The sequence below is a fragment of the Mustela nivalis genome (genome assembly GCF_964662115.1).
Source record: "Mustela nivalis genome assembly, contig: HAP1_SCAFFOLD_777, whole genome shotgun sequence".
NCBI classification, from domain to species: Eukaryota; Metazoa; Chordata; class Mammalia; order Carnivora; family Mustelidae; genus Mustela; species Mustela nivalis.
In genome coordinates, this window is record NW_028135887.1 from 82657 (window position 1) to 94464 (window position 11808).

The window sequence follows — 11808 nt, forward strand, 5'->3', positions numbered from 1 at the left end:
TAACTATTTTTGAACATGTCTACTGTAAATGTATATATATATATATATTTTTTTCTGTGCAATAAATTCATTTAGAGATAAATTTGGATTGCAAATTATTTTGGGGGAGGCATGGTATTTGTGGCTAGTCTTACAAGTTAAAAGGACTAAAAGAAAGAAGAAAAACACTTTTTATTACAGCATATTTACATCTGTCCAAAGTACTTATTTACTATAATACTGACTAATGTATAATACTGTACACAAAGAAAGAAGTTAAATGAGTTATAATTCAGTCGAAGTATAGCTGGCCATTTTAAAACTTACCACTGAATCTTTCTGGTATGAAATGTGATATCTGGCAATCTGGTCCAGTTCATTACATCAGGTAATTTGTATGTTCTTATTACCATTTTAATAGCATAGCACATTTTATAACCCAGACATTTTACAATGGAACTATGATGCATATATTTTCAAAAGTATAGACATACATGAAGCTATGAGGTCAAAAAAAGATGAATGTCCGTAGTACCATATAGACTCAACAAATAAAAGTGTCCAAGGCTCTGAGTGAGATTTATGAATATTGTATAAGATTAGGCCAACATGTGGTTTTGATATAAATAATCTGTTCTTAAATTAGAATTTCAATCGTTGAGTACAGTGTTGAAAATGGCAGATAGATTTTAGCTATCTTTGCTCACTATGGAAAATGGAAAAATGTTTAGTTTGGTCAGATTTTCACTTAACTTCTGAAAAATCTTACGTTTGAGAGAGCCCTTCTGAAATAAGAATCCTTAAAGATATAACCCCTTTGGCACAAGTTTTCCAGAAACTTGTTTGATGTTGTAGACAATTATATGGCACACGTGCTGTTCTAGATGTTTCATGCCAATAATATGTAAGCCATACCAAGGCTACATATACATATAGAGATGTTCCTCAGCTTACAAGGGGACTATGTACAGAGAAACACATAAAAAATTGAAAATGCATTAAATGCATTTTCATTTAATACCCCTAAACTGTCAAATATCATAGCTTACCTTAACCTTATTTAAACATACTCAGAACACTTACATTTGCCTGCATTTGGGCAAAATCATCTTATGCAAAGCCTATTTTATAACAACGTATCAAATATCAACGCAATTTATTAAATATTACACTAAAAAAAAAGAAGAATGGTTATATATAGAATGGTTGTAAGTATATCAGGTGTTCACCCCTTTAATCTTCTAGCTGACTGGGAGCTGTGGCTCACTGCCCCTGCCCAGCATCACAAGACGGCACCATAACACATGTCACTGGCCCTTTTTATAAAGACCCGAATTCAAAATTCAAAGTACAGTTTCTACTGAATCACTTTCACTTTCACATCATTGCAAAATATATCATAAGTTGAATCATTGTAAGTCAGGAGCCATCTTATTTGAAAGTTAAATCACAGTCACCCATATACACACAAAAAAGGCCTTCATGTAGGGCCATCTATGTATCTCTAAACAACATAGCATGACATATCAACAGCAAAAAATGGATGTGAAGGAGACAATTGCTTTGCGTCAGTACTCTGAGCAGTAACATACATGGCCTTACTCACCTAGCAGAACTCCAGAGCTAGCTAACGGCAAGGAATTTTACAAATATTTGCTGAACAGATTAAGCACTATTATTTTTAAATTAGTGTGCATGTCTGTTTTCTAAAGATATGTTAATTTAGTTTTTGACTTATTACAAAACCAAATAATTTCCTCTTATTTAAGTGGCAGGTAAATAGAATTCTTTTTAATTTAAATCAAATGGCTCTTTAGGGAAAATATACTGAAAATTCTGAAACTTGTATTGCTTATGAATCTTTTATTGGAATCCTTATCAAGTTGTATTTTTCAAGTTTTTCCTAAATAACCTTCAATGAATTGAAAATATTTTTTGGATTTTATTCAAGGCTATTAACACACAATTTCACTTTGTTAAATATATTGCTAAAGTTTCAACCAAATGTTGTGTCTTTTTTTTTTTTCCACTACCACATACTCCATCTACTGACTGGATTCTCTCCCCAACTAGCACATATATATTATTCTCTATCTTTAGGATAAGTAAGGGTCATCTTTTGTCTTTATTCTATTCCTCGTATGCTTCTGAACTTGTTGAATTTTAATATCATCACACCATAAGCATCACATATTTGATTCCCCTTTAAATAGTAAATAGTGCACAACCAGAGCATACCTTCAAAGCTATCAATATACTTACTCTGATATATTATTTTTGTATTTTTGTAAATTAAAATAATTAAATTATAGAACAAGAGTTTCAGGTGGTAGCTGTTGTAAGTTTTACCCAAACTATCTTTTGTCAAACTTGTTTTTGTCATCATATATGTCAAGTAGTTTTCTCAGGTTTATTTTTAGAATATCCTTGTATAATGAATATTTACACTGATATCTAGTATAAAAATCTTGCAATTTATTTTAGAAACATTAAGATATTGAAAATCAATCTATTTCTTTAATTCATTGAAGACATTTTTGGCTTGTTTCCAGTAATTTCTTACTGGTTAAAAAAAGAACTTGAAGTAGTCTGAATTTCATTATTATATGGCACTTTCCCTTGAATGAATACAAAGACGATATTCTATAGTAGCTATCTGAGAAGAATTTATTTTTTTAATTTTATTTATTTGTAAGAGAGAGAGTGGGAGAGAGCACAAGCAGGGCGAGCAGCAGGGTGAGGGAGAAGCAAACTCCCGGCTAAGCAGGGAATCTGTTGCAGAACTCAGTCCCAGGACCCCAAGATCATGACCTGAGCTAAAGGCTCAGGCGTTTAACTGACTGAGCCACCCAGGTGTCCCAATCTGAGAAGAGTTCTGTATGTTATTCCTATTAATATGCAATTTAAAGTCTAGGTAATTAACTGAATATTTTAGTGGCTATTACATAGATGGCACTATGTTCCAGGCAGAGAGTAAGATAGAAATATTAAATCAACCATATTCTAGGCATTCTAAATGAAAATAATTAATCAATCATAATAAATCCTTCTATTTATGGAATATCAAATTATAAGCTTTCCTCCATATGAACAATGCCAAATACCAGAATAAAGGGCCATCTAATACACATAAAGGATAGAATTAAAGAATTCTGGTAAGCCATTTAATTTTGAAAAATGGTGTTATATTGTTGCTGAGTTGTGGTTTTCAGTTACATAATATCTGATAAGTGCAGAAGTAACATGAGTGTTACGTGAGATGAGAAATGGTATATAATTAAGATATTTTTAAAAGTACAGATAAATACAAATTTGTAAACATAGCATTATGGAGGAATAAAAATAAATGATAGCTACACACTCTAAAGTGAATAAATCTTGGGAAGTTAATAGAGAAGTAAAACAAGGACAGTGCAAAAAGTATGGTACATTTTTATGAAGTTCAAACCAATTCTGTGAAACCATAGATGGACTTAAAGATACTATTATGTATCAAATATTGTAAAAATTAAGCAAGGAAATCGCAAACATAAAATAACCAAAGCATACAAACTTGGGTAGATACAATAGGTGTGATCATGTTCTACTTCATAAAGAGATGAGTTAGTAGATAAATAAAAGTAACTAGACTTTTTAGAAGTTAATAAAACTTCACCTGTTATTTCTTAGTAATATAAAATATATGGTTTTCTAGCAAAAACGTTTATCTTAAAAATATTTAAAAATAAATTTCAGGCTACTCATAAGGTTATATTTACTTTTCCACTGAAGGAAAAGCTGGTTGTTGTAGTTGTAGTTTTTTGTTTGTTTTAGTCTCCTCCTAGTTTTACTTATTGTAATGTGGAATGAGGAATGATAGATTGAAAAGTGAATTATTTTATAGACAAAACTCATTACCTGATTCACCTCCTGGTACAGCAGATGGAACGCCTGAAAACGTGCCCTTTTGCCTTACGGAAGAGTAACAGTTATGCTTACTTCTGAAACATACTTGGTGGTGGCCCTAAATAGTGACACCATAGTAAACATTTTGAATATTTGCAATTAATTTTTATAGTCATAGGGCTCCAAAAGGCACTGCTGGTATCTTAGCAGGTATTTAAGTAAAGCTAAAAGTTGCCTGACTGTTAAAAATATTAACAAGGATCAAAACATGGCAGAAGTATTGTCCTCAGATATTATTTTTTTTCATATTCTCTTGATTCCAGGCATGACAAGTTATTATTTTTTTTAATAAAAGATTTTATTTATTTATTTGACAGAGATAACAAGTAGGCAGAGTCAGGCAGAGAGAGAGGAGGAAGCAGGTTCCCTGCTGAGCTGAGAGCCCAATGTGGGACTCTATCCCAGGACCCTGGGATCATGACCTGAGCTGAAGGCAGAGGCTTTAACCCACTGAGCCACCCAGGCGCCCCGATGACAAGTTATTTTTGATAGATATATATAGAATGTATTTTCCAGTTATAAGAAAAATGGTTTTGCTATTTTTAACCTTTTTTTTAAATATCATAATTTTTTTAATTAAAATTTTATTTTTTAATGTTTTACTTTTCAATATACTTCTTAGAATATAAAATCTATTCCATTTTGTAAGAAGTTTACCACTTAAAAAGTGGTAATTTTCTCATTGTATCTTCCCCTCACATTGCTTTATTTTGAATAAAAAATTCACAATAAACATAACTGGTGCTTTCCTTCTGATGGACCCTCTGTTGGTCATATTGTATATGAGCCATGACAATTAGTTTTACAAAATTTATTGATGTTTCTTGATATGTTTTATCATAACTAATTTTCCCTCCCTTATCTAGATTCCCCAGCTTTCAGACAAGTGGACACTTCAATAAACCATACCCAAGGGATGTATCAAGTACTTCTTAGACATTCTCTCAGATCCTTGAGGTCTCATTTTGCCTAGGGATTTGCAATAGGTTCTGCCAGAGGCATCACTGTGACAACTGATGTCCATGGTTTATCTCCTGCTAAGCTCAAGAGGTCACTGGTTTCCAAGTTTATCTATACAATTAATGCATTCCAGCAAGTTCTTTTTTTTTAATATTAACAAACTTCTTTTAAAGTTTATATGGAGAGGCAAAGACACAATAGTCAACATAGTGTAGAAGGAGAACAAAGTCTGAGGACTGACTTCAAAGTTTACCATAACGATGGGGCACCTGGGTGGCTCAGTGGGTTAAGCCTCTGCCATTGGCTCAGGTCATGATCCCAGGGGCCTGGGATCGAGTCCCGTATTGGGCTCTCTGCTCAGCAGGGAGCCTGCTTCTCCTCATCTCTCTGTCTGTCTGTCTCTCTGCCTATTTGTGATCTCTCTCTCTGTCAAATAAATAAATAAAATCTTAAAAAAAAGTTTACCATAAAGATAATTGTAAGCAAGATATTGTAATACCACAGAAAGACTAGATTAAAGGAACAGAATGTATATTATCAATCATATTTTATATTTAATATAAAAGCAAAAGCAATACAAGAGAGCAAAATACAATCTTTTAAACAAATGGTTCTGGAGTAATGGTGAAGCTAAATGTAAAAATATAAAATAAAAATAAAATAAAATAATAAAATAAAATAAATCCAGGCAGATATCATACACTCTTCACAAAAATTAACTCAGATTGGATTATAAACCTAAACATGAAAAATGTAGAAGGTAATATAGAAGAAAATTTAAATGACCTTGGTTTTGTCGATAACTTTAGCTACAAAAGCACAAGCACTGAATATAAAAATGTCTACTCTGTGAAACACAATGCCAAGAGAATGAAAAGGCAAAGCACACACTATGAGAAAAAATTTGCAAAATACACATCTGGCAAAGGACTGTTAATCAAAAATACACAAAGACCCCTTAAAACTCAACAATGGGGGAAAAACCTGATTAAAAATGAGCCAAAGACCTTAGCAGATACCGCACAAAAGAAAATATTACAGATGGCAAATAAGCATATAAAAGGATGCTTCACATCCTATGTCATCAGGAAAATGCAAATTAAAACACAAAAGAGACATCAGTACATACCCAGAATCCAGAACACTGAAAACAGAACACTAAGTGTTGGTGAGGATGTGGAGCAACAGGAATGTTCTTCCATGTCTATTGAGAATAAAGAATGGAAAACAACTTGGCAGTTTCTTACAAAACTAAACATATTCTTGCCATATGATTCAGCAGTAGCAGCTCTTGGTATTTACCCAAAGAAAATGAAAACTATACCCACAAAGATGTCTATAGTAGTTTTATTCATAACTGACAAAAACTTGAAAGCAACCAAGATATCCTTCCATAGGTGAAAGGTCAAATAAAGTGTAGTACATGCAAACAATGGAATATTATTTAATGCTAGAGAAATGAATTACCAAGCCATGAAAGGATATGGATATAAATATTTAATAAATATTTGATTTTAGGCTTCTACCAGTCTATCAATAGTATTAGTATATTTTAACAGTGAATGCTCAGCATTCAGGAATTTACCTAAGAAAATATTTTGGGTTCAATATTTTAAATACTTCAACCTCTATGATTATATTCCTAATAATTTTGAATTGGGGTAAATAAATCTTATTTTTTTGTAACTTGTTTCTTATTGCAAAAGATCTCAATGAAATTTTAGAAAATAAAAATTTACAAAAAAAGTTTAGTTTACCATTGCCAAATAATTTAAAACTTTATCTTATATTCAAATACATGTATTTTTCTAAATTGATTTATATGCTACTAAAACAAAAAACTTTTAGTTATACTAGATTTCATATCATGCAATCAATGTGACAAAGCCATCTGGCAATGATTTGTCTTAAATAGAGTTAAGATGGGTGTTTTTACAATGCAAGATGGAAACATAGATAGTATAACAATTGAGTGTTACATAACTTTTCTGTTTTGTATCAAGTTACTAATCTACAAAAGGCTTTTATCGGTGACAGACTTGGGAATTTAACAAAACTTTTAAACTAGCATGTGTGACTCATTCCTAGAAAACAACACAATCAATAACACTTTATTTATATTAAATCATGACTATTACTCCATTTGAATAAAAAAGGTAGCAACCCCAATAAGTTTATTGAACATGAAAAGTTGAAATGCTATAATGCTCCTAAGGAATTAAATGATCCAGTCATGAATTACAAAAAAGGATATAAATTACCAAAGTGTTTGTATAATTGTAATGTACAACTGCCCATTGTCGTACAATAGTGTATGCTTGTACAAGAACTCTATAAAAGAACTCCATTTCTAAACTGTGGAAAATGTGTTCCCTTTCCCTCTATATACAACTATTAAGCCATTCATTGAGCTTTTAAAATATGCACTTAATACAGGCTTTTTACTCATTTGAACAGGCAGTAGGGCTCTATTCTTATTGCTTACATCTGAAGGATAGACTTCTAGTGTAAGAGGTAAAGCCCATAAAGGAGCCCAATAATAACAACAAAATAGTGAGCCCTTACAATCTGCCAGCTACCTTTCTTAGAATAATTCAATTAATAAAACATAAATTACCTGACCACAAAGAGCTTACATTCTTTTGAAATATAATAGTGAAATAAACCAATAATAGAGGGGCACCTTGGTGGCTCAGTGCATTGAGTGACTGCCTTTGGCTTGGGTCATGATCTCAGGGTCCTGGGATGTAACTCCCCAGCAGGCTTTCTAGGCAGTGGGGTGTTTTCTTCTTCCTCTGCACTCCCTCCCAATTCTCTCTCTCTCTCTGTCTCAAATAAGAAAATAAACCAGTAATAGAATAATGATTGATGGTTGATGGTGATAAGTGTTACAAAGAAATACAAGAAAGGTAAAAGCCACTGGAGAATGCTGGGATGAAATTTAGTTTTATTTTGTATGGGTGGTTATATCTCACTTATGAGATGTTATTTGCACAAAGACCCAGGAAGTGAAGGAGGGTGTTATACAAATATTAAAGGAAAAGATTGCTCTAGGCAGAGCAAGTAAGTATATAGACTTTGTGTGAACAGCTTGTCTGTTACTTTTGAGGAAAAGCAAGGAGGCCAATGAGGAGTACATAGTGGTGGAGAGAGGAAGAACGTATTGATGTATGACCTTCTAGTACATTGAAATGCCTTTAGTTTTTATTTAATATGAAAGGGGAAGATACCAAAAGATTTTCAACAGCAGAATAAAATCATCTGACTTAATTTTTAGGTTAAGTTGCTGTACCAAAATAAATTTGCAGGGAGAAAGGAGTGCAGTATGTGTGGAAGTGGGGTTATCAATCAAGTCAATAATTCCGGAACATATGATGGTGTTTTTAGCATGCTGGGTGGTAATAGAAGTGGTGAGGTATGGTTTTTATTTTGTATATATTTTGATGGTGAATATTCTGGTTAACAGGATGGGGTATGTGCAGGACAGACAATATCAATATTTATTTTACCTGCACAAACAGAAAGGTGGAGTCTTCATTCCCTGATATGGAGAGAACTCTGAGTTCAAATGTTCTTTCTGATTAAATGGCATAGTGATGATGAGGATTTAGTCAGACAGTGAAAGAAAACAGTAAGCATAGTGTTAAGCTGAAAGACATTATAATACATTTGAACATCAAAAACCGTTGTGTTGGATCATTTGTTTATGTGAGTAAATAAATAAATAAAGCTTCCTGAGCTTCTGATAGAGATAAAGAAGATTACTATATGATCCAAAGGGGCACATGCACCAAATGTTTATAGCAGCAATGTCCACAATAGCCAAACTATGGAAAGAACCTAGATGTTCATCAACAAATGAATGATATATATATATATATATATATATATATATATATACATATATATGTATATATATATAATGAAATACTATGCAGCCATCAAAAGAAATGAAATCTTGCCATCTGCAATAACATGGATGGAACTAGAGGGTATTATGCTTAGCAAAATAAGTCAATCAGAGAAAGACACTATCATATGATCTCCCTGATATGAGGAAATGGAGGTGCAATGTGGGGGGTTTGGGGGACAGGAAAAGAGTTAATGAAACAAGATGGGATCAGGAGGGAGACAAACCATAAGAGACTCTTAATCTCACAAAACAAACTGAGAGTTGCCGGGTGGGTGGGGAGGGTAGGGAGAGGGTGGTGGGGTTATGAACATTGGAGAGGGTATGTGCTGTGGTGAGTGCTGTGAAGTGTGTAAACCTGGCTATTCACACACCTGTACCCCTGGGGCTAATAATACATTATATTTTAATTAAAAAAAAGAAGAAGAAGAAGACTACTATAAATCCAATGCTATGGTTTTCAGCGAAGAGTGTGTAATCAGGCATATTTTATTAAAGTAACCAAGTAAAATGATGGTCGAAAATTGGAATAACAGAAACATAAAAATCAGAGATTTTAAAAAGAGATATGGGACAGTGTAGAGAATATAGTCAATGATATTATAATAGTGTTATATTGTGACAGATGGTGGCTATATTTGTAGTGATCATAGAATAATGTATGGAGATATTGAAAAACTGAAACCAATGTAACACTGAATATCAACTATACTCAAATAAAAAAAATAGTAAAAATAAAACATTTTAAATTAAAAAGATAAAAAGAGGGGCAAGAATTGGAAAAGTGAATTTCAAAAAGAGTAAAGATGAGGCTAAGACATACTCTGAACATTGAGGAAAACACCATTTTGAAAATTCTTCCCATTTTGAGAAAACTCAAATGAATCAATACCATAAAAGAACTCATTTTAACTGAGAGATATAATGAATTCTCAAGAAAAAATTTTATGACAGGATAATTCTTCCCTATGAAACAGCATACAGAAAACAGGGGAAACACCTGGAAGCAAAATAAACTATACTGAAAATAAGAATTAGAAAAAAGATAAATGATGAAAGATAAGAAAATTAGACCTGTGACAGAGACCTTGTGAAGAGAATTTTTATCTTGTTTTTGAGGATAATCTAGAGTTCATAACTGCCTTGAGACAGGCTGGTTGTAGGCAGTTTAGGCAGACCCCTAAGACAGGCCTACTTTGGGCAGGTGTTGTTGGAGGAGGCCATTGGGCTGGACAAAGACAAATCCAACCATTTAAAGTGTCTGTGAAGATGTTGAAGTCAGATGCAACAGAGAAAGACCTGTAACCCTAATCTCAGAAATGGAGATGATGAAGATGATTGGAAAGCACAAGGACACCATCAACCTGCTGGGTCCTGCATATAGGACAGTCCTTTGTACACTATCATGGAGTATGCCTCCAAAGACAACATACAGGAGTACCTGCAGGCTCAGAGGCCTCCTGACCTGGAGTACTGTTACAATATCAGCCACAATGCAGCAGAGCAACTCTCCTCCAAGGACCTGGTATCCTGTGCCTACCAGGTAGCCTGAGGCATGGAGTACCTTGCCTCCAAGAGTGCATACACCAAGACCTGGCCACCAGGGAAGTGCTGGTGTCAAAGGACAACATGATGAAGATCTCAGACTTCAGCCTTGCCAGAGATATCACCACATCAAATACTATAAAAAGACAACCAACATGGACTGCCTGTGAAGAGGATGGTCCCTAAGTCCATGTTTGACCAGATCTACATCCACCAGAGTGACTTCTGGTCTTTTGGGGTGATCCTGTGCGAAATCTTCACTCTGGAAGCCTCCCATACCCTGGAGTGCCTGTGGAGGTGGTTTTCAAGCTGCCAAAGGAGTCATTTGATGGATAAGCCAATAAGTGCACCAGAGAGTTATACACAATAATGAGGGGTGGCTGGCATGTGGTACCTTCAAGCTGCTGGTAGAAGACCTGGATCATACTGTGGCCTTGACCTCCAACCAGGAGTACCTAAACCTATCCTTGGCCCTGGAACAATACTGTCTATGCTTTCCCAACACCCAAAGCTCCACCTGCTCCTCAGAGAAGAATTCCACCTTCTCTCATGAGCTGTTGCCCAGGGAGGCCTATCTGCCCTGACACCCAGCCCAGCTTGCCAATGATGGACTCGAATGACTAGAATCCCTATTACTCCTGTCCAGATTCCATCATAAGCTGTAACCCTTACCCCCCACTCTCCCTGCAAGACTCACTGCCTTCTCCTTTGTCCCTTTCCTACTGGCAGGAGCCAGCTGCCTACCTGAGGCCTTCACCCCTTGAAGTTCACCTCTCTTCCCCTTCCTCTTTCTCCTCCTTTCAACCTGCTCATGAAAGAAAGGAACAGAGAGGCAGGTACTTGCTTGTGGCTACTTCCTTCCCTCCCATATGTTGGACCAAGACCCCTCCCTGTCATCTGGTACTGCCTGGACGTCGAGGGAGTGGGAGATGAGGCATGCCAGTGAAAACTGCTGGAGCTTTCCTGTTTTGGTTTTGTCTGCTTAGCATAACATGTAAGACTGAGTTCTGGTGGCAGGGACCTAGTCCTTGGGGCTATAGCACTAGCGAGGGGAGGTCAACTGCTCTGGGCCATGGCTAAGAGCAACCCCTGCTCCAGAGATATGGTGCCAAGGGCTTATTAATTTTGATACTAATTTGCTTTACCTGGTATCAAAAGATGGGAAGGCAAAGACTGGAAGCAGTGTTGTGACCATGGGGTCCAGCCACAAACTATGAAGAAAACACAAAGTGTATAAATCTGAGTAAGTATATATTTACACACCTTTTTAAATAGGTTGTTATCAAAGATTTAATCAATGGGTAATATGCTTTTCGTGGCTGGGAAGCATCAGTTGTCATATATTAAAAACAAAGAAAAGAGGTGTCTGGGTGGCTTCTCCATAAGTGTTCCTTCTTTTCAGGTCATGATCCCAGGGTCCTGGGATGGAGCCCCACATCAGGCTTTCTGCTCAGTGGGAAACCTGCTTC